The sequence below is a fragment of the Ceratotherium simum genome, chromosome 6 (assembly GCF_057802395.1).
Source record: "Ceratotherium simum simum isolate JZ-2026a chromosome 6, ASM5780239v1, whole genome shotgun sequence".
Classification (NCBI taxonomy): domain Eukaryota; kingdom Metazoa; phylum Chordata; class Mammalia; order Perissodactyla; family Rhinocerotidae; genus Ceratotherium; species Ceratotherium simum.
Window position 1 is genome coordinate 49,433,315 of NC_141905.1, and position 26,422 is coordinate 49,459,736.

Consider the following 26,422-nt stretch of genomic DNA (forward strand, 5'->3'; position numbering starts at 1 on the left):
TTATTAGAATAAGCTGAAAATTAAGAATCAAACCACCTCAGGAAAATCAGTCCAAGCCAGTGTTAAGAAGAAAATTAATCAGAGGAAATCACTCAAATCAGGGCAAAGAAAGTGGCTGTGAACTCTAGAGCTCCAGCCTTGACACTCACCACAAAGCTTTGAGGAAACACCCCAACTGGATCTCTGCTGATTATTTTCCATTTGACTTCCTACATTTTAAATGCATTATTAGCCAATGGAATTCCACCATTCTAGGATTAGAAGGGATGTTGGTGGTCATCTAGTCTGACTCCCTGATGAGGACATTTTGAAAGCATTTGCACAGGCCAGGTTGTAGCTATGTCCTCATCCATGTTCATTACAATGAGATCTAGAGAACTACACTGGAAACGCTTCGTCCATTTGCAAAGTTTAGATTGTTCTTGATTAGGATGCTTCCCAGAGCATTTTTATATCATTGGAGTAAGAAACTATGGTGGGGAAAGGTGCTTGAATGTTATCATTGTGTTGGCTATCTGCCTTTGAGATGTCGCAGTTTAAACGCTTCAGTTCGGTGCAAAGTGAGCACCTGCTAAGTTTGAAAATGGTATATTATGGCTGGCTTAGCTTAGATATCCATGGTCATCAGAAGCTCATGCAATTTTGAATTAACTGGTAATCATTGTGTAACTTCTGATACACTTGGGCTGGACTTTTGGATCTCATACCATAGGAGGAGAAAATCACGGCCTAATAATAAAAATTATCATGGCGGCTAATTTTACTGAGTGTTTACCAAGTGCCAGACATTCTTCTAAGTATATATATGTGTGTGTGTGTATATATATATATACACACACACATATACACTTTGTATATATGTATATAATTACTCCTTTAATCTTTTATGACATTTAATCTTTACAATATCCCTTGAGATATAAACTGTCATTATCCTCAATTTACAAATAAGGAAGTTGAGGCACAGAAAGATTGGCCAAGGCCATTCAAACCCATGTTAGATGGGACTATATTGAAAGAGTATGGTGTGAGCCGCCATTCGCAAGGAGAAAAATGTGGACCACAAGGACGTAAAGTGGTTTTCTCAATGGCAGAGCCGAGACTAGATCTCAGGTCTGCTTGTCAACTTCTCTTTCATCTTGTCACATCCTCCACCCCCTGTTGGCTGGAAATTAAACTAGGTGATTTCAAATCTCCTCAGTCCCCAAGTGGATATAATTCCAACGGTCAAGGAAATGTGAAATTTAGATGTTGCCTTGAAAAATCCCCTTCTAATTAAACCTTTTCCTTTCAGGGGATAGGAATGTCTTTCCAGAAATGGAGTTTAACAGCACCAAGCTAACCATCATTCAGTGGAAGTGATATGAAAAAATTGCTGAGATGACGCTTTTATCTCCCTCACCATGTACTCATAAAGAAAGTATTTAGCATGGATACATGACTCATTACATGCTGGCTTTGGAATCTAACGCTCTCATAAGATTAATTTGCAATAATAAATAATTAAGGTTAGAAATAGTAAGGATAAAGAAGGTTGGAAAAGGTAAGGTTAAAACAGAATAGAATGGAACACTACACAATTTTCCAACCGTCTCCCATTCACGGCCAGTTTGATAATTATATATATATATATTTTTTTAAATTTTTTGTTTATTGCAGTAACATTGGTTTATAACATTGTAAAAATTTCAGGTGTACATCATTGTACTTCTGTTTCTGCATAGATTACATCATGTTCACCACCAAAATACTAATTACAACCCATCACCACACACATGTACCCAATTATCCCTTTCACCCTCCTCCCTCCCCCCTTCCCCTCTGGTAACCACCAATCCAATCTCTGTCCCTATGTGTTTGTTTATTGTTGTTATTATCTACTACTTAATGAAGGAAATCATACGGTATTTGACCTTATCCCTCTGACTTATTTCACTTTGCATCATGCCCTCAATGTCCATCCATGTTGTCACAAATGGCTGGATTTCATCGTTTCTTATGGCTGAGTAGTATTCCATTGTGTATATATACCACAGCTTTTATCCATTCGTCCCTTGATGGGCACTTAGGTTGCTTCCAAGTCTTGGCTATCGTGAATAAGGCTGCAATGAACACAGGGGTGCATGTACCTTTGCAAATTGGTGTTTTCAAGTTCTTTGGATAAATACCCAACAGTGGAATAGCTGGATCATATGGTAGTTCTATCGTTGATTTTTTGAGGAATCTCCATACTGTTTTCCACAGTGGCTGCACCAGTTTGCACTCCCACCAGCAGTGTATGAGAGTTCCCTTCTCTCCACAACCTCTCCAACACATGTTGTTTCCTGTCTTGTTAATTATAGCCATTCTGACGGGCGTGAGGTGATATCTCATTGTAGTTTTGATTTGCATTTCCCTGATAGTTAGTGATTTTGAACATCTTTTCATGTGTCTGTTGGCCATCTGTATATCTTCTTTGGAGAAATGTCTGTTCAGGTCTTTTGCCCATTTTTTAATTGGGTTGGTAGTTTTTTTGTTGTTGAGATGCATGAGTTCTTTATATATTTTGGAGATTAAGCCCTTATCAGATGTATGGTTTGCAAATATCTTCTCCCAATTGTTAGGTTGTCTTTTCGTTTTGTTGATGGTTTCCTTTGCTGTGCAGAAGCTTTTAGTTTGATGTAGTCCCATTTGTTTGTTTTTCTATTGTTTCTCTTGCCCGGTCAGATGTGGTGTTTGAAAAGATGTTGCTAAGACCGATGTCGAAGAGCGTACTGCCTATGTTTTCTTCTAGAACTTTCACAGTTTCAGGTCTTACATTCAAGTCTTTAATCCATTTGGAGTTAATTTTTGTGTATGGTGTAAGGTAAGGATCTACTTTCATTTTTTTGCATATGGCTATCCAGTTTTCCCAACACCATTTGTTGAAGAGACTTTCTTTTCCCCATTGTATGTTCTTGGCTCCTTTGTCAAAGATTAGCTGTCCATAGATGTGTGGGTTTATTTCTGGGCTTTCGATTCTATTCCATTGATCTGTGTGTCTGTTTTTGTGCCAGTACCATGCTGTTTTGGTTACTATAGCTTTGTAGTATATTTTGAAATCAGGGAGTGTGATACCTCCAGCTTTGTTCTTTTTTCTCAGGATTCCTTTAGCTATTCGGGTCTTTTGTTGTTCCATATAAATTTTAGGATTCTTTGTTCTATTTCTGTGAAAAATGTTGTTGGAACTTTGATAGGGATTGCATTGAATCTATAGATGGCTTTAGGAAGTATGGACATCTTAACTATGTTAATTCTTCCAATCCAAGAGCACGGAATATCTTTCCATTTCTTTGTGTCTTCTTCAATTTCTTTCAGAAATGTTTTATAGTTTTCGTGTACAGATCTTTCACCTCTTTGGTTAAGTTTATTCCTAGGTATTTTATTCTTTTTGTTGCAATTGTAAATGGGATGGTATTCTTAATTTCTCTTTCTGCTACTTCGTTGTTAGTGTACAGAAATGCAACTGATTTTTGTATGTTGATTTTGTATCCTGCAACTTTACCATATTCGTTTATTACTTCTAAAAGTTTTCTGGTGGATTCTTTAGGGTTTTCTATATATAAAATCATGTCATCTGCAAATAGTGACAGTTTCACTTCTTCCTTTCCAATTTGGATCCCTTTTATTTCTTTCTCTTGCCTGATTGTTCTGGCTAGGACTTCCAATACTATGTTAAATAGGAGTGGTGACAGTGGGCATCCTTGTCTGGTTCCTGTTCTTAGAGGGATAGCTTTCAGTTTTTCACCATTGAGGATGATATTAGCTGTGGGTTTCTCATATATGGTCTTTATTATGTTGAGGTACTTTCCTTCTATACCCATTTTATTCAGAGTTTTTATCATAAATGGATGCTGGATCTTGTCAAATGCTTTCTCTGCATCTATTGAGATGATCATGTGATTTTTGTTCTTCATTTTATTAATGTGGTGTATTACGTTGATTGATTTGCGAATGTTAAACCATCCCTGCATACCTGGAATAAATCCCACTTGATCATGGTGTATAATCTTTTTAATGTATTGTTGTATGCGATTTGCTAGTATTTTGTTGAGGATTTTCGCATCGATGTTCATCAGTGATATTGGCCTGTAATTTTCTTTTTTTGTGTTGTCCTTGTCTGGTTTTGGTATCAGGGTAATGTCGGCTTCGTAGAATGAGTTAGGGAGCTTCCCCCCCTCCTCAATGTTTTGGAAGAGTTTGAGAAGGATAGGTATTAAGTCTTCTTTGAATGTTTGGTAGAATTCACCAGGGAAGCCATCTGGTCCTGGACTTTTATTTTTGGGGAGGTTTTTGATTACTGTTTCGATCTCCTTACTGGTGATTGGTCTATTCAAATTCTCTACTTCTTCTTGATCCAGTTTTGGAAGGTTGTATGATTCTAAGAATTTATCCATTTCTTCCAGATTGTCGAATTGGTTGGCATATAGTTTTTCATAGTATTCTCTTATAATCTTGATAATTATATTAAAGCCAGAATTATTTGAGTACCCAGATGGCTTCACTGAGACTCCCATTTTTATCTTTCTTTAGTCTAGCTCAGTGGTCCTCCTTGCACTTTAAAGTGCCTAAGAATTGCTGTATATACAACATAATACATGCTGTAATATATGGGTGAAATAGGGGTTTTTAAAGGGTACTTTTGACTATGTGAAATTTTCCCCTCTAAGTGCAGGCTTTAAAACCTAACAATTGGAAAAATGTACCTCCACTTTAAATCTACAAGTCAAGTTTATCGTAAATTCAGTAAAACAATAAGAGGAATAGCAACAATTACCACTGAAAATTGTTTAATGGATTATTTTTGGTGTGGCATAGACATCACCAGAGAGAAGTCTGCCCATAGGAATTTTGATAGCATCTGCCAGAGAATTCAAAGGTATTAGACTTAGGGTTTTAAAAGTTTGTGACCAAATATATATATCTTTATATATATATATACACAGTGGAATATTATTCAGCCATAAAAAGAAGGAAATTCTGCCATTTGCAACAACATAGAGGGAACTGAGAGCACTAGGCCAAATGAAATAAATCAGACAGAGAAAGAGGAATAATGTATGATCTCACTTATATGTGGAATCTAAAAAAACTGAACTTATAGTTACAGAGAACATTTTGGTGGTTGCCAGAGGTGGGGGTGGGGAGGGCATTCAAAATGGGTAAAGGTAGTCAAAAGGTACAAACTTCTAGTTACAAGATAAATAATTCTGGGGAAGCAATGTACAGCATGGTGACTATAGTTAACAATACTGTATCATATGTTTGTAAGTTGCTAAGAGAGTAGATCTTATAGTTCTCATCACAAGGAAAAAAATTTGTAGCTATGTGAGGTAACGGATGTTAACTAAACTTGTGGTAATCATTTCACAATATATACATATATCAAATCATCATGTTTTACACCTAAAACTAATACATTGTTATATGTCAGTTATATCTCAATAAAACTGAGAAAAAAAAGTTTATGACCTTCCATCCCATCAACTGACCTGCATACCATACTCAGATATTCTTGGATCACCAAACATACATTACTTCTTTGGTGAAGACTTCTTTGACTTAAACACTTCTGTAATGATGCCCCTGCACTTGACACAAAATTCTGTAAAAGTGATTATTCTTACCGTAGGTGAATGCTTTGTTTGTGTATGACTATTGTCTCAAGCATCTTCTAACGTGGGACCTCTGCCTTTTCAGTGTTGTTGCCCCAGTTCTTATCAGAGGTGCCCAACTCATACTATTTGCTCAATAATTGTTTGTTGATTGAATAAATTAATCCAAGTCACTATGCCATTTTACTTTCTGAGGAATTGGAGGACTGCAGTCAGGGCCTAAGCTTTTGGCACGTACCTAATTTGTACTGCACTAAACTGTCTGTAAAGAAGATACCATCTGTCTGCCCCAAAAGGAGCTGAAGATTTTAGGCATCCTGCCTTGACTAGCTCGTTTATTCCTGAAAGGTCTTTCAGAAGAGCTTTGGTAAGAGAGTCTCTGTTACTGAGAAGAGGTTATTACTATTTTTTTCTTTCTCAAAAAAATGATAGTCAGCTGACATAAGGATCTGTTTTGGGTCATGGCTTGGCCTTTGGTTTCTGGATCTCTCAGAAAGGACCTATGCATACCTTGTCCCCAAAGACTGAATTACCTATCTCTTTCTCCCTGCAGAGCTAAGGGGACACTCTGGGATGAGGGCGATTCTCAGCAATTTTCAGCTTTTCTTGGGGATCCAAAACTTTTGGCGGAAGTGGTTAGGCAGAAGTCTTTACCTGTTGACTCTGAAAAGCCAGATCGTCAGACAGATGACATAAAGTCCCTCCTTCTCCCATACATTCTCTTTTTAACCTGGTGACAACTTTCTGGTTTGGAGTCAAAATGAAAAACAAAACAAAATAAAACAAACAACAACAACAAAAGATTCGGCAATGGAAGAGATCTTGGCAATTATTGGGTCTAGTAATTTTCTTTTCTTTTCTCTCCTTTAATCCTTTAAAAAATGTGAAATATAGCACACATACAGAAAAGCGTATAAAGCAGATGTGCAATAATGTGAATAATTATAAAGCAAACACCCATGTTTCACCACTCAGGTCAAGAAATAGAATATTGCTAACATCCCAGAAGGGTCTTGTGTTTCCTTCAGGGTCACAGCTCTCTCTCTTTCTCTTAGAGGGAAATACCATCCTCCATTTCGTGTAATCATCTCCTGATCTTCTATGTAATTTGACTATCGAGTGGGCATCTCTAGCATTTTCTTTCTATAAATAGGACTGTATTACATATATTATTTTGTGTCAGTATATTTGTAAGATTTATTCATGTTGTTGTGTATAGCTGTCATTTGCTCATTTTCATTTCTCTTTAGTTTTCCAGTGTAGTGATATACCATAATTTATGTATGCATTGTACTGCTAAAGCACGCTTGGATTGCCCCTTTTTCGTTATTACAACCATGCTGTATAAATATTCTTTATGGCGTACATGTGCACAAGTTTCTCTAGTCCAGGGCATATACCCAGCAGTGGGATTGCTGGGTCATGGGGATGTGTATACAATGTCAAACTATTTTCCAAAGTGAGTGTATCGCTTTTCACTCCCATTACATTCTGGCCAACATTTGGTTTTGGCAGACTTTTTAATCTTTTGCCAATCTGATGTTGTGTGTGGTGGTGGCAGTCTACTGTGGTTTTGATTTTCATATCCTGATTAGTAATGATGTTGAACACTTTTCCACATATTATTGACCACTTGGCTCCATTCTTTGTGCAGTGCCTGTTTATGAATGTCTTTTGCCCATTTTATATTTTGGTTTTCTCTCTTTTTACATTTGACTTTTAGATATTCCTTGCTATTCTGGAGTTAGACGTCTTTCAAATAATTTCTGTCATTCTGCAGCTTGGGTTTTTCACTTGCAATATGATGTCTTCTGGTAAACTGAAATTTTTAATTTTAATGCAAATTTATCAATCATTTCCAATATGGGTATTGCTTTTCACATCTTGTTCAAGAAATCATTCTCTACCCTAAGGTCATGAAGATCTTTTCTATTTTTCTTCTAAAAGCTTTATAGTTTTTCTTTCACATTTAGCTCTATAATCCTCCTGGAGTTGATTTTTATGCATAGTTTGAGTTAGGGGTCAATTGGCATTTTTTCTCCGTGAATACTCAATTGTCTTGTTATGATTTATTGAAAGACCCTCTTTTCCCCACTAGTTTGCAGTGCCGCCTCTCATACACCGAATCCATACATGCATGTGTCTGTTTCTGAGTTCCTCTTTTATTTATCTATCCTTGGGCCAAGACTACACTGTCTTAGTTACTATAGCTTTAAAATAGGGCTTGGTATCTGGTAGAGCTAAATCTCTCGTCTTGTTTTTCTTCTTCAAGTGTTGTTTTTGCTCTTCTTTTCCTTTTGCATTTTCAAGTACATTTTAGACTCAGTTGGTCAAATGCCACAAAAATAACTTTTTGAGATTTTGATTGGAATTACAATGACTTTTAGAACAATGTGAGAACTGACATTTTTGCAATACTAAGTTTTCCCATTCATGAACATGGAATAGCTCTTTCTTTTGGTGAGGAAGATTAGCCCTGAGCTAACATCCGATGAGAATCCTCCTCTTTTTGCTGAGGAAGATTGGCACTGGGCTAACATCCATGCTCATCTTCCTCTATTTTATATGGACACTGCCACAGCATGGCTGGACAAGTGGTGTGTCAGTGTGCACCGGGGATCCGAATTTGTGAACCCCGGGCCACCGAAGCGGAGTGCGTGCCCCTAACCGCTACACTACCAGGCTGCCCTGGAATAGCTCTTTTTTGTTTAATGACTCTCAATAACAATTTCTAGTTTTCCCCATAGTGGTCTAACATATGTTTTGCTAGATTTATTCTTAGGAAATTGATGTTTTTGATGCTGTTATAAATGGTATTTCTTAAAAATTTTCATTTTCTAGTGTTTTATTGATGGACTATAATAATACAATTGATTTTTATATATTGATTTTGTATCCTATTATTAATTCTAATGATTTAAATGCAGTTTCTTTTAGGTTTTCTGTGTTCAAAATGATATCATAGGTTGTTTCCGTATCTTGGCTATTGTGAATAATGCTGCAATGAACAGGGGAGTGTGGGTATTTCTTTGAGATAGATTTCATTTCTTTTGGCTATACATTCAGTAGAGGGATAGCTGGATCATATGGTAGCTCTATTTTTAATTTTTTGAGGAACTTCCATACTGTTTTCCATAGTGGCTGTATGGATTTACATTCTCACTGACAGCATACAATGGAGGCTCTGCACTTGGATTTTTATCTACCTCACCCACAAATCCACCACAACTGCAGTTTATATTTACAGCTTTTACATTATATTGGCAAATGCCCTTAGGACAAAGCAACTTTGAACGTTGGGCTTATCTCTCTGGGTTCTGCCTTTTCCTGGATGGTGTCCCAGGAATTTCTCACCATTTTGTTTGTCCTTTAATACTTTTAATAGAACGTTTTGTTTTAATATCTATCCAGTTTTAAGAACTAGTCTCAAGAAGAAGAAGAGTGTCGTCTTGTAATGATATTTGCCTAGTATTTTTAAACTTTATTTTTTTCAGCAGTGGAAATATTTTTTCAAATGAAATCGTAGACAGATTCATCATACATATAACACATAGAAAAAGGGAGCCATGATTAAAATTATGCAGGTATCAGATGACCAACCATCTCTGCCAGGAGCCATTATCCTTCTGGGATCAGGAACTGCTTCCTGCTTCCCGTTTGGATCCTGAGTGGTCTATACCTGTTTGGTACCATTGTACCCCCAACTCCCACCTTAATGGTCTTACCCAGGGCCTCTCAGAGGTCCCCATGTATTAAAATATTAACAAGAAACTTCCAAAGGGAGTTACAAATATTATGATTTATTGAAATTGCTTATCTAACAAATTAGAACTTTGGTGAAAATGTCAAATGTAGATTCTCCTCCTGAACACAAGACCTGGGTCTAATGCTCTCTACCTACATTCATACGTCCTGTCTTAACTTTTGATAACTTACAGTATCCTTTTGCAATATCCTGCTCATTGCCCATTGCCTTCAGAAAATGGATTTACACATCTTGCCAGCCATGTGGCCCTTGCTCTGTCCTTCTTTCCTTCTTTCCTCCCTCCCTCCCTTCCTTCCTTCTTTTTAATAAATTATTGATTTTTGCCATTGGTCTCATAAACTAGTTTTAAACCACGAAAGTACCCTAATTCCCCTGAGTATCTGCTCTAAAAGAAATGGTAAATAAGAATTTTTAAAAGAAGATGAGTTGGCCAACCGAAGCTCTCTTCCTCAGTGATGAAGGAGGGTGGAGAGCGACGGGGAGAAAAGCACATGTGCCCTGACCCAGGGTAGTTGACGGCCAGGACCTATTTTCAATTACATGAAATCCAAAGTAGACTTACCAGATACTCTTGCTTTATTAAGTGGGTGTTCCCTATGCTTTTTGCTTCCCAAGTGGAGTGGAATCTGAGTGAATGTGTAGGAGTCTTCAACAACCCATTAGAACATAGTGTACTCATATGTGTTTCCCTCTTAGGCCATTTAGGGAAAACGAAACCTTGGTTTATTTCTCCTTGAAGTGAGGAAGAGGAAAAATGAAACAAACAAAACTAAACAAACATCTGAAATCTAATCACTAAAATGACAACTCAGAGTTTTGCAAGCAGGACGAGTCTTTGCATGAATTTGAGAACTTGGCTACGGAATTAAGGCTGAAGGGTAAGCCGATGTATCCCAGATCAACTCACATATGGAGCAGCATTTCTCAGCCCCAGTTGTTGATACTAGTGCCACACTAGCAAAGAGGTTTTCAAGCTTTACTTTCAAAGTTCGTATTATGAAAGCAATGCATTTCACTTTCTAACATCATATTATAATATTGAATATACTTTTTCAAAATACTGTTCCTTGCCCCCTACCCCCATATCATCTCCTTCGACTTCTACTTGAGGATCACTGAACAACACAATTCAACAGCCCCACTCACAATACTACAAACCTATAGCAAAAATTCTGGCAAAAGTTCTAAGGATATTCTCCACAGGAAGTCCAACAGCAATCTTCTCAGTGTTAAGTAAGGCAGGGGAAGGTTTGGTATTTTTTAAAAAATATAATGCACATGCAAAGGTTCAAGTGTCTTGATGAGACACTTTTTAAAATTGTCCCTCTGACATGAATTATGTTGTTTGGCATCTATGAGATTCAAAAGGGCTATTAATATCATTATGATTTTTGACTAAACAAGATTTTGCATTTAGCTGTCCCCAAGCCTTAGAAAGAAGCTCCTAATTTTTGTGTCATGTCCTGTGGCTAGAGAAATAGGTCACTGGCAAATGAGGGAACAGGATACAAAAAGGCAAATTTTTCCCAAATCAAGAAATAAGCCAAACCAAGAATTCTTCACAATTCCTCAGTGCCTAATATAGGGCTGGGTGTGTATGTGATAATTAGTAAATATGTTAGATGCACAATTGAAGTTTCCTGCCTAGACATACACACTTGAGGGCTAGTCTTACTGCTTTGGGGTAAAAGATGTTGAATGAGGTAGCAGAGGTACAGAGGAAAGAGGACTAAGACAGATCTTGGTATCAAATGCCATCTCTACCTCTTATTACGTGACCTTAGAAAAATTACTTACCTTCTGAGCCTCAATTGTGTCACCTGTAAATTAGGAATTATAACACCTTGCAGTATTATTGTTTATAGGGTTTATAAATAGTATACGTAAAGTGCTCAGAACATACTTTTTTCTCATTAATGGTAACTACTATTATTATTGGTAGTAAAAGAACAATGATACTAACTTAAGAATTCTCTTATTATTTTCTTGAGCTAACTCCCTCCTAAATCCCTGTAGCAGAGTCTGGCTTTACCCCAAGTTTCTGAAACATGTAGACTTGGTGTGAACTCTGCACCCACAGGCCCTTTTCTGTAATCCCCATAGACCCCAAGTTCAGCTGACCCCAAAGTGCCTTAGTCATGGGGGAATTAATGGAACATTGGGCCAAAAACTCTGAATGGAGATTTTCCAAGGACAGAACATTCTGGAACTCGTAGTGTTTTATATCTTCTTCTCACAGTGGCTAGGGTCAGAACGAAGCTAAAGGGAAAGTTGTCTAAGGAGACCCAGATCCAAAAAAGGCTAAGAGCTTTTTCATTGAATTTGTGTGTTGTAAATAACATGTATTGGCGTCATATTTAGATTCCTTTTGGCAACTGTCTGGTCTTTAGCAGTGAAGTTAATTTGAAAAATGAAACAACTTTTAGCAGTTGAAAAGTAATACTTTTTAAAAATTCACTTTAGGGATTTGAATATCACTTTTTAGTGTTATTATATTAATTTTATAGGTTGTGGCTCAAGTGAGAGTAGTTGTCCCATTTTAAATTTGATCATCTTATTTGCAAATACAATTTTAAAAAACATCGAGAGTCATATAATTGGTAAAAGTATTTTCTATTAAATTTCCTGAGGTGCGGGGGAGGGAATGTTTTCTTAAATTGTCTTGGTTAAAGGGCAAGTATTTTCTTTTATTCATCTTTAGATCAGTTGAAACTATTTAGTATAGTGACTGACATACAAAAGGTAATAAATAAATGTTTGTTGAATAAATGGAAGAACAAACTAATGAAGGTACAGCATGAAGTGGTGGAAAGAACACTCCACACATAACCAGAAGACCTCCATTTTGATCGTGGCTCTATCACTAATTTGCTGTGTGACCTAGACAGGTGACTTAACTTCTCTAGGGCAGACTCTTCCAACTGTGAGGTAAAGCAGTGTAATACTACTTATCTTATAGAGTTGTTCTGCTTTCCTCACAAGGCTGCATGGGGTGCAAATGAGATAATGAATGTGCTTTGTAAACCAGAATGCATGATACAAATGATGATTAAAAAAAATAGAACTTTTTGTTTGCCACTTCTTAAGTTCTTAATCAAGATGCCTACTTGTTTCCGAGAGGCCAACCAAGTTGGGAATAGCTAATGTTCTCACTTAGACTGTGCTGTATAATGACATATGTAATAGTAATGATACTAATAATGACTACCATTTATTGAGTAATTCTTATAAGCTAGATCCTATGCCAGACATGGCACATTACTTTTAATATTCACAATAGCCCTGTAAGACAGGCATTATTATTATCTTTATTTTACAGACGAGAAAATGGAGGGTCAAGTCATATCCACCACTTGATCTGTCTGACTCCAAAATTCTTACTCTTTCCACTATGCCATAATGCGCCTCACAAAAGGTTTTAACAGATTTTGAGATTGTGATACAGGGTCCTTTATGTAGCAGATTTCATTGAATCCTCACCACAACCAATGAGGTAGGATATTATTGTCATCAGCCCCATTTTACAGAAGACAAAACTGAGGCACAGAGAGACTAGGTAACCAGTTCTGTCTGATTCCAAAGTGTGACTGTGTTTACTATACAATGCTATTAATTTGTGATACTTTTTTGTAGGATTATGTAGAAACAGTGGGATATACCTAACTCTCTATTGTCTGCAAAGACAAGAGCTTAGTCATAATGTGTACTATCTCTCCCCTAGCAAGTGACATTTTCATCTGTAGTAAGAAGTTAAGGAATAGCATGAGTTCCAGAGAAACCTTTCCGTATAAGGCGGAAAAGGACCTAAAGGTAATCACAGTGGAATTTGTGGACCAGCTTGCCCTCCAAATTTTGTACTGTCTTTCTGATTTGGGGAAATTCCCGTGTCATGAATCTTATTGTCCCAGGAGTCACAGAGTTCTCACCCAGACTCCAGTGAAGCTAGGAGGTAAGCACAGGGTCTATGTCCTGCCGATTGCAGGCTCCCAGGCAAGCCACCCACTTGGAGGGGAGGGAACACAGGACAAATGGGCTCAGTGTGGGTGTGGATCTTTGCTTTTCGCTGCAGTGGTATCTGGCCTTCTGTGGAAGCAGCAGCAGAAGCAGCAGCTTTCCAGAAGTCTTAAGTGTAATTCCCAATGCAGAAGTGGCATTGGTGCTGGCGGAAGTAGCAGTGACAGGATCTGTGACAGGGATTTAGCAGAGTTCCTGTCAGTCAGTCCTCGGATTTTCTCATCCTGGTCTTGAGCGTTGCTGCTGGAAGCCTAACCTTGATCTGCTTCTCGAACCCTCCAGATCTTCTGTGAGCCTTTAATAAAATAAATTTCAAAATACCCTCCTCCTGATTAAACTAGGAGGATTCTGTTTCTGGCAAATAAAAACCGTGCCAGATCATCGTCATGAAGTTCACTCAGTAGGAGCAACTGCTCGGTCGTCTCCACTGGCCTGTGGCACTTAGTAAGGGAGACCCAAGTCCTGCATTTCTCAGAGTGCTCTCACATAGTGGTGTGCCGGAGTCCACTTGCAGTGGCTTCTGAGAGCCGACTGTTAAATTTCAGGAATTTTATGAGTCCATTGACATCACTGATAGAAATCAGCTATGGTGGGAGTATTTATATCACAGAAACCCTCAAATGCTGCAAATCAGGCCTCCCTCATCTCCCAGTGGGTTAAACTTTTACCAGCCCACCACTGTCCTGATATCTTGAAATTTTGTACTTTTTGCTACAAGACACTTTATGAAATGTTCTGCTAAGCCTCATTCAATGTTGATAGCTGTCTAAGACTTTTACTATGAATCAATCTCAAATCAAAAAACATGCTTTGTAAGAACTTTGCCAGTGTTCCTTCCTAAACCTAGAAACCCCTTTTACTGCTCTTCTGTCCAGCAAACTTCAGAATCCAGGACAAATGTCACCTTCTTTGGGCCTTAACTGACTCCCCAGACAAAATCAATGACTCCATCTTCTGAGCACTCCCAGCACTTGGTACATGAATGCACTCACCTCGTTATTGTTCTTTTTAAACTCTCACACAGTGCTTACACATGTTAGGCTCTATTCTAGTACCTTGGATATATTTACTCACTAAATCCTCATTACTACCCAATAAGGTAAGTATAATTATAATGGCCATTTTATAAGTGAGAAAACACAGAGAGAAGCACAGAGAGTTTAAGTAACTTGTCCATGGTCACAAGTCTTAGAACCTACGTAGTCTGGCTTAGAGTCTGTGCTCTAAACGCTCTCACTTGTTTATGTTTCTGCCTCTCCTGTAGATTGTGAAGATTTATTGTTTGTCTTTTCATTTTTGTGTTTTTTGAGGTCAAGGTCTGGTCTTACCCATTTTTGTATCTACAATTTCAAGCGCTGGGCATTCTTACCTTGGTACTCAACTTGGTACTACACTCTGTACTCAAGCCATATGCATTAGAGAGTGGATGCATCAGTAGTTTCTTGGCCACCTCCTCCTTTTGAAAATTCTTACATGGAAGCACAATTAATAATAGAAATAGGAGTGGAGCGGCTCTGGAAGAAAGATGGCCCCCTTGGACTTTACTGTGCTCCTTGAAACAGCCCCTCAGGCATCTCTACAGACCCTCAGGCTCTGACAACACCATTTTGCATATTGCGAAGTTGGACCATAGCTCCCAAGTTTCCGTTTAGAAGATAAGGTTTCAATTTCAGTTGATGTTAGTGCTGAAGTTTTAGTGCTGTTAGTACTAGTGTTAGGGCTGTGACTTAGAAAGGAGTGGGGCCAGCAAAGAACACAGAGAAAGCCCTTTAATAACAAAGAGATCCTCACTTCAAGGAAAACCGGTTACTCTCTACTGTGAGAGATACCTACAGGAACATTAGGGTGGAAGAAGGAGAGATGGAGATAGGATTTAGAAGGAGGAGCCCCACTCACTAGGAATATTGTATTTTCTTGGGATCCATGAGCAGCAGAGTTTCCTCCCTCCCCTTGAAAAAATGGGCCTTCTCAGGGTAAACTTTTGAACATGCAGTTCACTCCACCTAGACTGACTACCCTTCTGGTGGGAACACCCTCCTCATCATCCATGATACTACTCCAATGTCATCATCTCTGAGAAGTCTTCTCTTTTTCCATATGCCACCACCTCCTGAGCAGATTGTCAGGGACTTTGTAGAATCCATCAAAACATCTAGGACTATTGTTGATACAGTCAGTGCTTGGTACTTGCTTGCTGAATACATGAGTCAAAGCCAAGAAAGGAAAAGACTGAGGAGACTCTTCTGGTGATGGCCTCAAAGAAGCCCTACTCTTTACTTGCATAATTGCCTCAATTCTCCATCTGGTTATGGCCATGGGGACACGGCCACAAGTGCTGCTTTGAAAGCTTGCATCCATCTCCCATCACATCTTTTTTCTGGCAGAAGATTACTGGGATTGGGGAAGATGAAGTCATGCTTGACCTCAGTGGTGGGTGTGTGGGAGGGTGTGGGCATGTGTCAGGGGGGTTGCTGAACTGTCCTTCCTGCTGATGTCCCACCTCACCAGGCACCTCTCTGTATATCATGTGACAGTTTTCTTGTTTATAGTACGGGGCCAGGGCAATGTTTGCCTTCCAAGAAGCTGTGGAGAAGAGCGTATACTCCAGAATTCATCAAGCCTGAGTGAAGCATGCCAAGGGACAACCAGTGATAACCCCAGGAACAAAGTTCTGGTCAATTTGATCTGTAATTAGGTAAAATTCTTTTCTGCTTCCACCTCTGGGATGCCTCTAGGAAATGGTGGTTGCCTCCTATAGCTGTGTCAGGTCAGTCTCTGTTCTTCCTGGACAGCCCTGGGGTGCAGACTATGAAGGAGACCAGGATGAACACAGCCTGTACAAGCTCTTGGCTCGTTGTTAGACTCAGTAATAGCAACCACATGGCGCTGCAGAGGCCTTGCCATGCCTGGAGGGCTTGGGTCCTATTCTTATCCAACAAGATCTCTGACTACAGCCAGGCTGAAAGTGACATGGCCTGCTTAGTAACCCTCAATATCCTCTTACGGGATTCTCTGACTCAGAACTCACAGACAGGATGTGATATCAGCTCCTCGCATACCTTCATGCACATGGGCACGGTTGTGTGTTTCCTCTAGCTTTAATTAAAGTGGGAAGAAATACTAAACATATGTATGTGTAGGAGACCAAATGGAATTTCTTGGGGACGATCTTGAAAAGATCCTTGGGGAGCTCCAGAAGACTGCTTTTTCTTCCCGACTTTTTGCCCTGTTGTCCAGCTCTCAGCATTTTACCCAGGAGTGACCACCCAGTAGGCACCGGGTTGGTCTCCCTTCCTTCAGTCTCTTGACTCATCATCAGCACAGAGATGCCAGAGCCACTGTACTTAAGCACAGCTTCATCATGTCCAGCTCTTTCTGTCAAAACAAGTCTTCTTTTCCCCATCCATCCTGGTCAACAAAGTTGTCCATCAAATCACCTGCATTCCCATCTCTCTTACCTCCTATCTTCCCTTCCTTTTGCTTCTCTGCTGCTAGCTGGTCAGTTCCCTTGTAGTTTATCCTATATATACTGTCATTTCCTCCAACTAAGAGTTGAAGTTTATCCTTACTGGAAAGGCCTGTGTGCTGCACAAAGACCTTCCTAAAAATACCACCATCATCATTATCAACACCATCATCATCATCTATCTAGCACATCCTTCACATCAGGCACTGTGCTAAGTGCTTTACATGAATTACTCCATTTAATCCTCATAAGAATCCTACAAGGTAGGTACTATTATTATCCCCAAATTACAAATGAGAAAACAGAGGATCAAAGAGATTAAGTGACTTGTCAAAGGCCCTCAAAGAGATTAAGTGACTTGTCAAAGGCCCCAAGGATATTAATCTTATACCAAATCAGGAATTTGAACTTAGATTTGTTTGATATCAAAGCCAGGGTTTTTAATCTTGAATAAAACACAGTCTCCCTACACAACCTCATGCTGCTTATTTTCTTAACTTGAATTCCTTCAGATTTTATGAGTGCAGTTTAGGATCCATCCTTGGGCATTTGGGTTATTGGAGACTAAGGGGGGATTTTTGAGATCGGATGGTCCAACACTATTTATTTATTTATTTTTTAGTAGTTGAGAAAATTGAAGATTAGAGGGGCAAAGCAACTTGTCTAAGTGACTTGTCTAAGTGGGTTAGTGGAGGAACCAGAACCTATTCCAGATCTCCTAACTCATGCACAATCCAATGCTTGTTCCAGTATAGTGTACAGCATCACTTTGTGGTCTCGAAAATTTGTTCTCTACCTATTTAAAAATTATATAGCTTGCCTTCTCAATTATAGTATTAGTTCTCTCAGGATAGAGGTCGTGTTTCCTACTTTAAAAATATGTTCCCAGTCTTATGTAAGAAGTAGAAACTAAGTCTTAAGAAAAAGCAAGCAAACTGGTTGGCACAGAAGGGATGCAAATATTTACACGGTGGTCATTGAATGGAAAATGCAGGAGATGCTGGCAGTGCCTGGCATGTACTAAGCACTCAGTAAGTACTTTTCAAGTGAATGAGTGGATGAATGAAATGGTGTCAGGAGACTAGAGTTGAATTTGAGCTGGGAAGTTTTTCCAGGAATACGGATGATGAAGTTTTGCAACAAAGGAAAAACACCCAGCTTTAAATGCTGCTGACAAGCTGATCTTTAATGAAAATTACAACACATGGATATGAAGAGATGAGTCATTGGAGAAAAGTTATTGAACTTGACAGGCATGGTGAAGAGAACAGCAATGGTCTCTGACTGCTCAATGAATATGCTGAACATCTGCTCAGCATCACCAAGACCGTCTCTGCCTACTGGTCAGCAGGATGTGCCTCTGTGTCAAATGGTGGCCTCTCATGTTTGGCATTGCTCATCAAAGGGATCTGAAAGATATGATTACTGCCGTGGGTAAAGTGCCAGGTGTTTCAGGCATGCTAGTGTACAATATTATCTAGCTCAGTGCTTTTCAAACTTTAATGAGCATATGAATCACTTGAGTATCTTTTTAAAAGGCTGATTCTAATTTAATAGGCCTTGGGTGGAGCCTAAGATTATGTATTTCTAACAAGCTACCAGGTGATACTGATGCTGTGGGTCTGAGCAAACATATTTTGAGGAACAAGGTTCTAGATGCTCCATGGAAAAGTACTTGGAATGCAACAACTGAAAGTAGCTCTCTGTTCAGTCCTCAGCATTCTTTTCTGATCAAAAATCCCTACTCCAAGGGACAGCTCTCCAACAATGGGCTGGCCTCCCAGGTGGTTGGTTATGATGCCTCCCTGGGGACTGATTGGATTAGGGGGTCATGGAGTTGGGCAACACAAATAAAGGAAGCATCAAAACTCATACTTCCTAGAGATTTACACCTAAAATCCACAAAAGGAAGTCCTGCAATACTTAGAGATTCATGTTTATTTCTAGGGTTTAGCACATAGTAGATCATCCAAAAATGCCAAATGAATGAACAAAGAACGAGGAAGGGAGCTTTAAACAAAGAATCTACAGTCATAGTACATCTTACTAAAATTAACTTCACTTACAAGTTGAAGAACTAAACCAAAGAAGCACCCAAGTAAACAAAAATAGATGTTTCGAAGACCATACATTAACTCTTAGGCATATTACTTATGGAGGAATTCTAAGTCCTCACTCAAAGCCTATTTTTGCTTCTGTTTTTAAATAAGAGTGAAATAGTTTATTAGCAATATAAACAGAGTGATGTGATATCTCACCTTTTGTAAGATTTTATAGTCTGCAATTCACTTTAAAAAACAGATTTATAGTACAATGATGTACACCTGAAATTTTTACAATGTTATAAACCAATGTTACTGCAATAAACAAAAACAAACCTAAAAAAAAATAAAAAATAAAAAATAAAAAAAATAAAAAACAGATTTATTGAGATATAATTCATGGATCATAAAATTTACCCTTTAAAAGTGTTATTTATAATTGTTTTACAAAGCTTGGCTGTCTATAATATATGAGAAAAGGGAAGTTAAAGAGATTTGGTGAGAACAAGAGACAGATGTAGGCAAGCAAGGGAAAAGATAGGGCTCACGGTAAGAGACAACACAAACATAATATTAAAAGAAGCACAGAGAAGTACTAAGAAAGCCTAGTAATCTGGAACTACTTAGTTTAGTAGAAACCCTTTTCTGGTAAGCTTCAAAATATCCCAAGAGGATGACTGTACACAACCAGCGTAATAATGGATGTTCATGATGATGTCCTCCAGTTATCAAGAAAAGGCTGATTTATACTCAATGTATTCTGCTTAAAAAGTCAGAGATATCTGTGATCCATTAACACATTTTAATTACACTGGTAATAGTAATATTTTTTAAAGTTTTGGGTGCTTTAGGAGTAAGTCCTCAGCATTCTCCACAATGAGTCAATCCCTGGGGATTCCAGAAAGTCGATGTTTTATGGTATTAGTTGAGAGATGTGACCAAAGAGCAGCCACATGCACTTGGCCCTGCTGGCTCGTGGGAGGAGGTCCTCGACAAGCACCACATGCATGAGTGGAAGTGTCCAGGCTTCTATGGCACATCTTTCTCGCACAAGTAACACCCTTCCCTTCTCTTTTTGGGCCCTGCTGTCTCCTGAGATCCTCCTGACCATAAAACTTAAACCTGTCTGGGTGGAAATCAGAATAGTCCTGCCTCTGACATGCAAAGTGAGCACTGGAAGATTTTCTCTCAAATTTTCCTTTGGTTTAAAAATCTGAAACTCATTTGCTCCTCTGACCCTTCCCCAGCTGCAATGGGATGCCAACACATGGATACACACTGCCAGCATGCCATTGTTCAGAGCCCTCTTGTTTTTGATCATGCAACACATTTTCTAGTCTCATTCTCTGAGGGCTTGCACCCTCGCAGTATTAGGCAAGTCCCTTTCTGGGCTTTAGTTTCCTCATCTATAATCTCAACATGGGGATGGCAATACCCGCCCTGGGCACCTCACAGGGTTAGTGTGAGGCTTATTAATAATTTTAAAAAGTAGATAAAATGTATCAAGTGCTTACTATTTTTTCAGGCACCACGTGAAGGTCTTTGCATATATTGTCTCATTTAATCCTTATATTAATGCCTGAAAGTCCATAGTTTTATTATCCTCATTTCACAGATGAGCACACTTCAACTCATAGAGGTGACTGGCTTGAGATCACCATAGCTAAGAATTGCTGGAGACTGAATTTGAAGACAGGACTTCTGAGTCCAGAAATTAAATAATGCCTACAAAAGAGTGTTGGAAGCTGTAAAGGTCTCAGAAATATATGCGATTAATACTATGTCTATCTTTATTATATAGGACCACATTGGAGTCTACCTCCTACCTTCATCCTCCTAACTTGCCCTTCCTGGCTGGCCCCATTTCCGGGCCACAGTGGACTTTAGGACCTTCACACCATCTTATGCTGCTTTTCTTGATAGTTCTGGACCACGGGCATCTTTGACTATAGGATCTTGGAGATCATTGCTGGGATTTGAGTCTCTGACATCACTGGTATTTGACATATCGCTGGTATTGGCCTGACTCCTCACTAAGGAGAAATCCTTCTCCAAGACCTTTGGTAAGGAAGCCTCCAAACTGTTTTCTCCTTTATTCCATATCACTGGGAACGCAGCCACTTTGCTTCCGGGATCAAAATGACTTGGACGACATCTCCCACAGATCCCCAGTGGCTGCTATTTTTCTCTTCCCTTCCCAATGCACCATCTCAGATGGAAAATTGCTGCCTGGCATGGTGCATGCTGCCCCGTATCTAATCTCTGACACTCTGAGGTAGGAAGTGCCGTGCTGGTGGGGACTTCTCAGAGCTGCTTGAATAGCTTCAGGATTGATGAATATTTCATTTCATATCTGGACTGCCCCTTTAATGCAAAATATCTGTTTCCTAGGCTATGCTTGCTCTACACAAGACAAAAATCCTCAGCCTCTGGTTTCTTCCTGGCTACTTCCTGTTTCTTTCTGATGGTCAATTCTAGTCATCTTTGCCCTGGTGTGTGACTCAGTCTAAGAGTATCTCAGTTTTATCCAAGTTTATCCAGCTTGTACACATAAGTTACTTTTTTTCCTACTATATTTCACACAGACTATCCCAAACTCTTAGCATGATTTTCTATTTAGGCCCTGAGCCACAGTGTTTACAGCCAAATGTTGTGCTTTTTGATTCCTCTTTTAGCCCTTTTGGGCTTCCACCAATCAAAACCTCTGATGATGTCAATCCTTTCCCGGCCATCATCCATGTAAACTCCTGACCCGAGAGAACCTCTCTGACTGCCATGGCCAGTTCCTTTTGCAGCGCCATCTTGATAGGATGCCATCAGCTCCACACCTTCACCATTTCCCTTCCAATCGCACCACTCCAGGTCCTGTTTCTTCCTTCCTTTGACCTGATATGTTTACTTTTCAGACAAAGTTTAGGGAGAGCTGGTGGTGAGTACACAGCTAGAACCAAGGAAGAAAACAAAGTGTGTAGATGATAGCATTACTTTTTCTCTAATCAATAATTCATTTTGAACCAGAATGTTTGAGGAAATTGACCCTTGGTCTGACATAGTTCTTCACAAACAAAAGAAAATGAGCAGAAGTCTAAAACAAAATACAGCGGCTGGCCTGGTGGTGTAGTGGTTAAGTTCACACATTCTGCTTTGGCGGCCCGGGGTTCACAGGTTTGGATCCTGATCGTGGACCTACTCACCATTCATCAAGCCATGCTGAGGCGGCGTCCCACGTAGACAAGCTACAAATCTACAACTATGACACACAACTATGTACTGGGGCTTTGGGGAGAAAAAAGAAAAAAGAAGAAGATTGGCAACAGATGTTAGCACAAGGCCAATCTTCCTCAAAAAAAAAAAAAAGAGGCTTAAGAGACTTATTAAAAAAATAAAAAACTAAAACAAAATACAATTTGGGACATGGACCAAATGAAAACATCTTGCAGAGTGATAAAGACTGTGTAAACTTCTTTATGTTTCAATAGGATTGCTTTTGCAAAATGCAAGGACATGGCTTATATTGTGTTTGGAAATGTATGTGTGTTACATAAACATAGTAACTGCGGCTTTTGACTTGTTGTTGTTATGAATGGAAGCACCCTAAAATCTTACATAATTTCAATGCTGCGGTTTAATGGAAGGCAAAGGCTTAAGGCACTGTTTCACAGCAAATAAAATGCCCGGCAAAGGAGGTTATTACCTATACAGATGAGGACAGGTCCTATCTTCCTCTAGAGAAGGCCATCAGGATCAGGAATTTCAGGAATGACTAAGTGGGTTCAAATGTCCAGGGTGCCCATAAATGAGAAAAACTTGGGCCCCTTCCGCCTAAATGTACCTTTGGTTTCCACTGGGCCTATTTCCTGCTTTTTCTGCTCTCTCTCTCATTCCCTTATTTTCGTCTCTTCATGCTCATAGGAGCTCATGTTTATTTGCTAAATCTTGGCCTTTTTCATGTTCCTCTCTTGATAGGTGAACATCTCAGCAGTCTCCATGGGTCATTCCCAGGTGAGTCCACCAGTTTCCCCATAGAACAGCCCATTGCTGGGCCCCCTTTTACCAGCTTCACTCCTGTGCCCTGAACCATCATGGCCGAAGCCTGGTCTGCTCTCTGGAGTCTGAGAGCCCCAAGGTCTGAGTGACTTGTGTGAAATTCTTCCTGTTCGATCCTGTCTCAGCTGAATCCTCAAACCTTCCCTGCCCTTCTTTGCCATGGAGATTCATTTCCCTCTGATTTTTTAATTTAGAAGGCTTTGCCAGAGCCATTGGCAGGTTTTTTACTCTGCATCCTCTCTCTGTCTTTCCATCTTTTGTGTCTGACTCTCAAATTTCCACACATGCACCTTGTCTTGTATGTAATATCTGTTATGAAGTAGTATTGCTACTTTATAGTAAATTTAGAAAAATTTATGTGAATATGGAAAGAGATCAGAGCTTGAAGTTCAGGAAGCATCCGGAATCTGAGAATGTAGCCCTAAGGGGGAAGAGGATGTGGAAGAACAGGGGAATATGGTTTGGACTTAATCCTCCTGCTTCTTTTTCTCTTCCCAGTGCTCTCCTCCATTATAATGATTATTCCAACCTATAGCTTTTAAAGAGCTACTGCCTCCATTGCCTCTACACAGTTCAGACTCTGCCTCAGTCCAGGGCAGAATCAAAGCCCTTTCTAAAAAGCAAATGCGGACTAATTTTCACAGCAGAGGGGAAGAATTTAAGAAATTAATTAATTATGCTTCTATTGACATTCTACTTTCAAGGATCAATATTTCTTTAATTATGGCCTCCTGAGAAAGCATTTGCTAAGATGGGCTCCTGTTTATGAAATAGAAGGTTTGTAGATCACAAAGACCAATATTCTCTTACTGATGACTATAAGAATGGCAGGACGTGTTATTTAAGGAACATAAAACAAAAATAAAAAAACACATTTGGAGGTAGAGACATACCTTGAAGTAGGTTGTTACTTGCTCTTCTCTACTGCAGATGTGCCAGAGTTTAATCTAAAGTGTGTTTTACACACATACCTGCCCACAAACACTCAGATGTCACTCCTCTCTGTGGCCATTGGATTCACTGGTCTTCTGTTCTCTCTGTAGGACCACTAGCTGGTGATTTAGATTGAGGGTGGGGATTGTGATATTTTCTTACAGGGAGAAAAGGATCTTATATCAAAGATTGTATGTTCTAAATTTTAAATTGTCTTCACTAGGAGTCACACACTTCTGACAGTTTGGATGACTTTAAAGAACTTGTGCAAAGCTGCTATAAATATATTTTTAGTCACGTTCACCATGAATATTCCCGTACCTAGAAATAGGTTTGAAACAAAGAAAAGTATGTTTTCATTAAGTGGCCTTAGTGACATTCACTCTAATTCTTGACCAAATTTGTCTACCTTGTACATATGTCTTATCTCTTTGACCTTGACTTTTCTTTGTATCTAGATTTAGCTGTTGGCTTTGCAGATCCTAAGGATAATTTAGATAAATTTTTAGTCTATTTATTTTATATTTAGGAACTGCTAAGAAAACAGCCCATTCACAACAAGATCCACCCACAAGATTGTGTATCTATCTAGCATTTAATTTGCCACCTACTTCTCCTCATACAAAGTGATATCTAAAGACACCATGGTTCATCTCAGTGACAGATGCCTTTTCAAACTCCAATTTGACAAAGGAATCTATTTTTTTTTGAAATAAAAGCAACCAAAAACATAAAATCAATAGCTCAGTGCTATTTCTTGCAGTGCTATTATTTAGAAGTGATTGAATAGATATTGTTTAAATTGAGGTTGTTTGATTTGTTTCCTGCCTAAGATATTCTGTCAGTCATTACTGATTTTCTTTTTGGCCTTATCTGTCATAGTTCTATAGTCCATCAAAGAAGAAACTTATGATCAAAATAATGCTGGAGTTTTAGGAAGATATTTCATTGTATCTCTTACAGTGCAAAAAAAATGATTTTCAAATTACAGATGATAGAGCAAAAAAATTAGCAAAATGAAAATAATCAGACAAGTGGCTCCCCAATAGAAGATTACTGTACTGGAACATTCCTGAGTAGAATTTTTAACTATCTCTGGAAAGACTCAGGGTACTGTACTGAAGGCCACAGCCATATACAACCTAGCTGTGGTTGCTCTGAATAATGATAGATTTTGCTTAAGGCAGTGACCTTCTATCCCAGCATTACCCAAATTACATCTGTACGTTGGTCCTATAAGATGAGTCAAGTTTCTATGGTTGAACATATTTGAGATGCAAATTCACAAACATATTAACAGTCAGGAATCATTTAAAATGTTGTTTAACCCAGTATTTCTCAAAGCTATTCCTCTATCTGTCTTTTCCCATATCATACCTGATGGAAGTAGATATGGGAGTAGTAGATAGTAGATAGTAGGTATTACTATCCCATGGAAGTAGAGCCCCGCTGATCACACTTTGGGAAATGGCTGTGACTTTTTACTCCTTGGATCTCTTCTATGGGTCCTGCAAACTGCATTGCTGTGTGGTTGTATGTATGAAGAGGGCTGTTCTTAAGGCCAGAAAACTTGCTTACAATTTTGATTCTTCCACTCTTGGCAACATGGCATTTATAATTTCTAACTGAAAAAAAAGGGAAGGAAAGTTGAAGATGCCCTACTAAAGAGTTGTGGAATCATCATCAAATCACCAAGCTCTCCATGCTCTCTTTCATCAACAGTGAATTTAGGGGGCTGAGAACCAGATTGTCTCCCTTCCCCAAGGATTCTCCTAGCTTTGATCTTTTGTGATTCTGAGATTTTTTTTTAGGTTCCTCTTCCTTCTCACCAGCAGCACCCCATGTCCTCATATCTGAGAGTCATCTCCCTATGGATTTATTGTCTGGTTAACCTTTTCTTCTCCTTGGAATCTCCAGTAACTGGTTAGAGGAGGTCAATGGGCCCTCATCATGTCTTTGGAGAGCCTCAAGTGAACATATTCTTGTTGGATTTCTAGCTCTTTGCCTGCAAATTTCTGAGCCTGTTTCTTCCCTGAGCCTGAGGCCTAAAGTTCATTTCTGTGATATAAGTGGCCACCAATCCAGGTGCAGTGCCATCAGGTGTCAAGGGTTGTGTGTCTTCTAGGCAAGAACTGAGATGCCTGTGAGATTTTCTTTCTTTTTCTTTGCTTTGTTTGTTTTATTTGAAATATAACTCTGAATAATTACTTTTCTTTTCCAGTTTGATTTCAAATATGTTACATACTTAAGAAAATGTGGAAAATCACACACACACACTTCAATGTACTCGTGGAAGAAAATAGAAATCACTCATAATTTCACTAACCAGGAATAACAACTGTTGACCTAGGCTCTTTATCCTTCATATAGCTCTGTCCCTGTCTCTGTTGTTAGGGGGAAATTTATTTCCTATTTCTGTTGTTTCTTTCCATGTTGAGGAACACTCTCTAATCACAATACTCCCAGACGCTTATCCTACTCCTGGCTTGACTCCTGGGGAGATGGAGTGTTCCTGGACTGG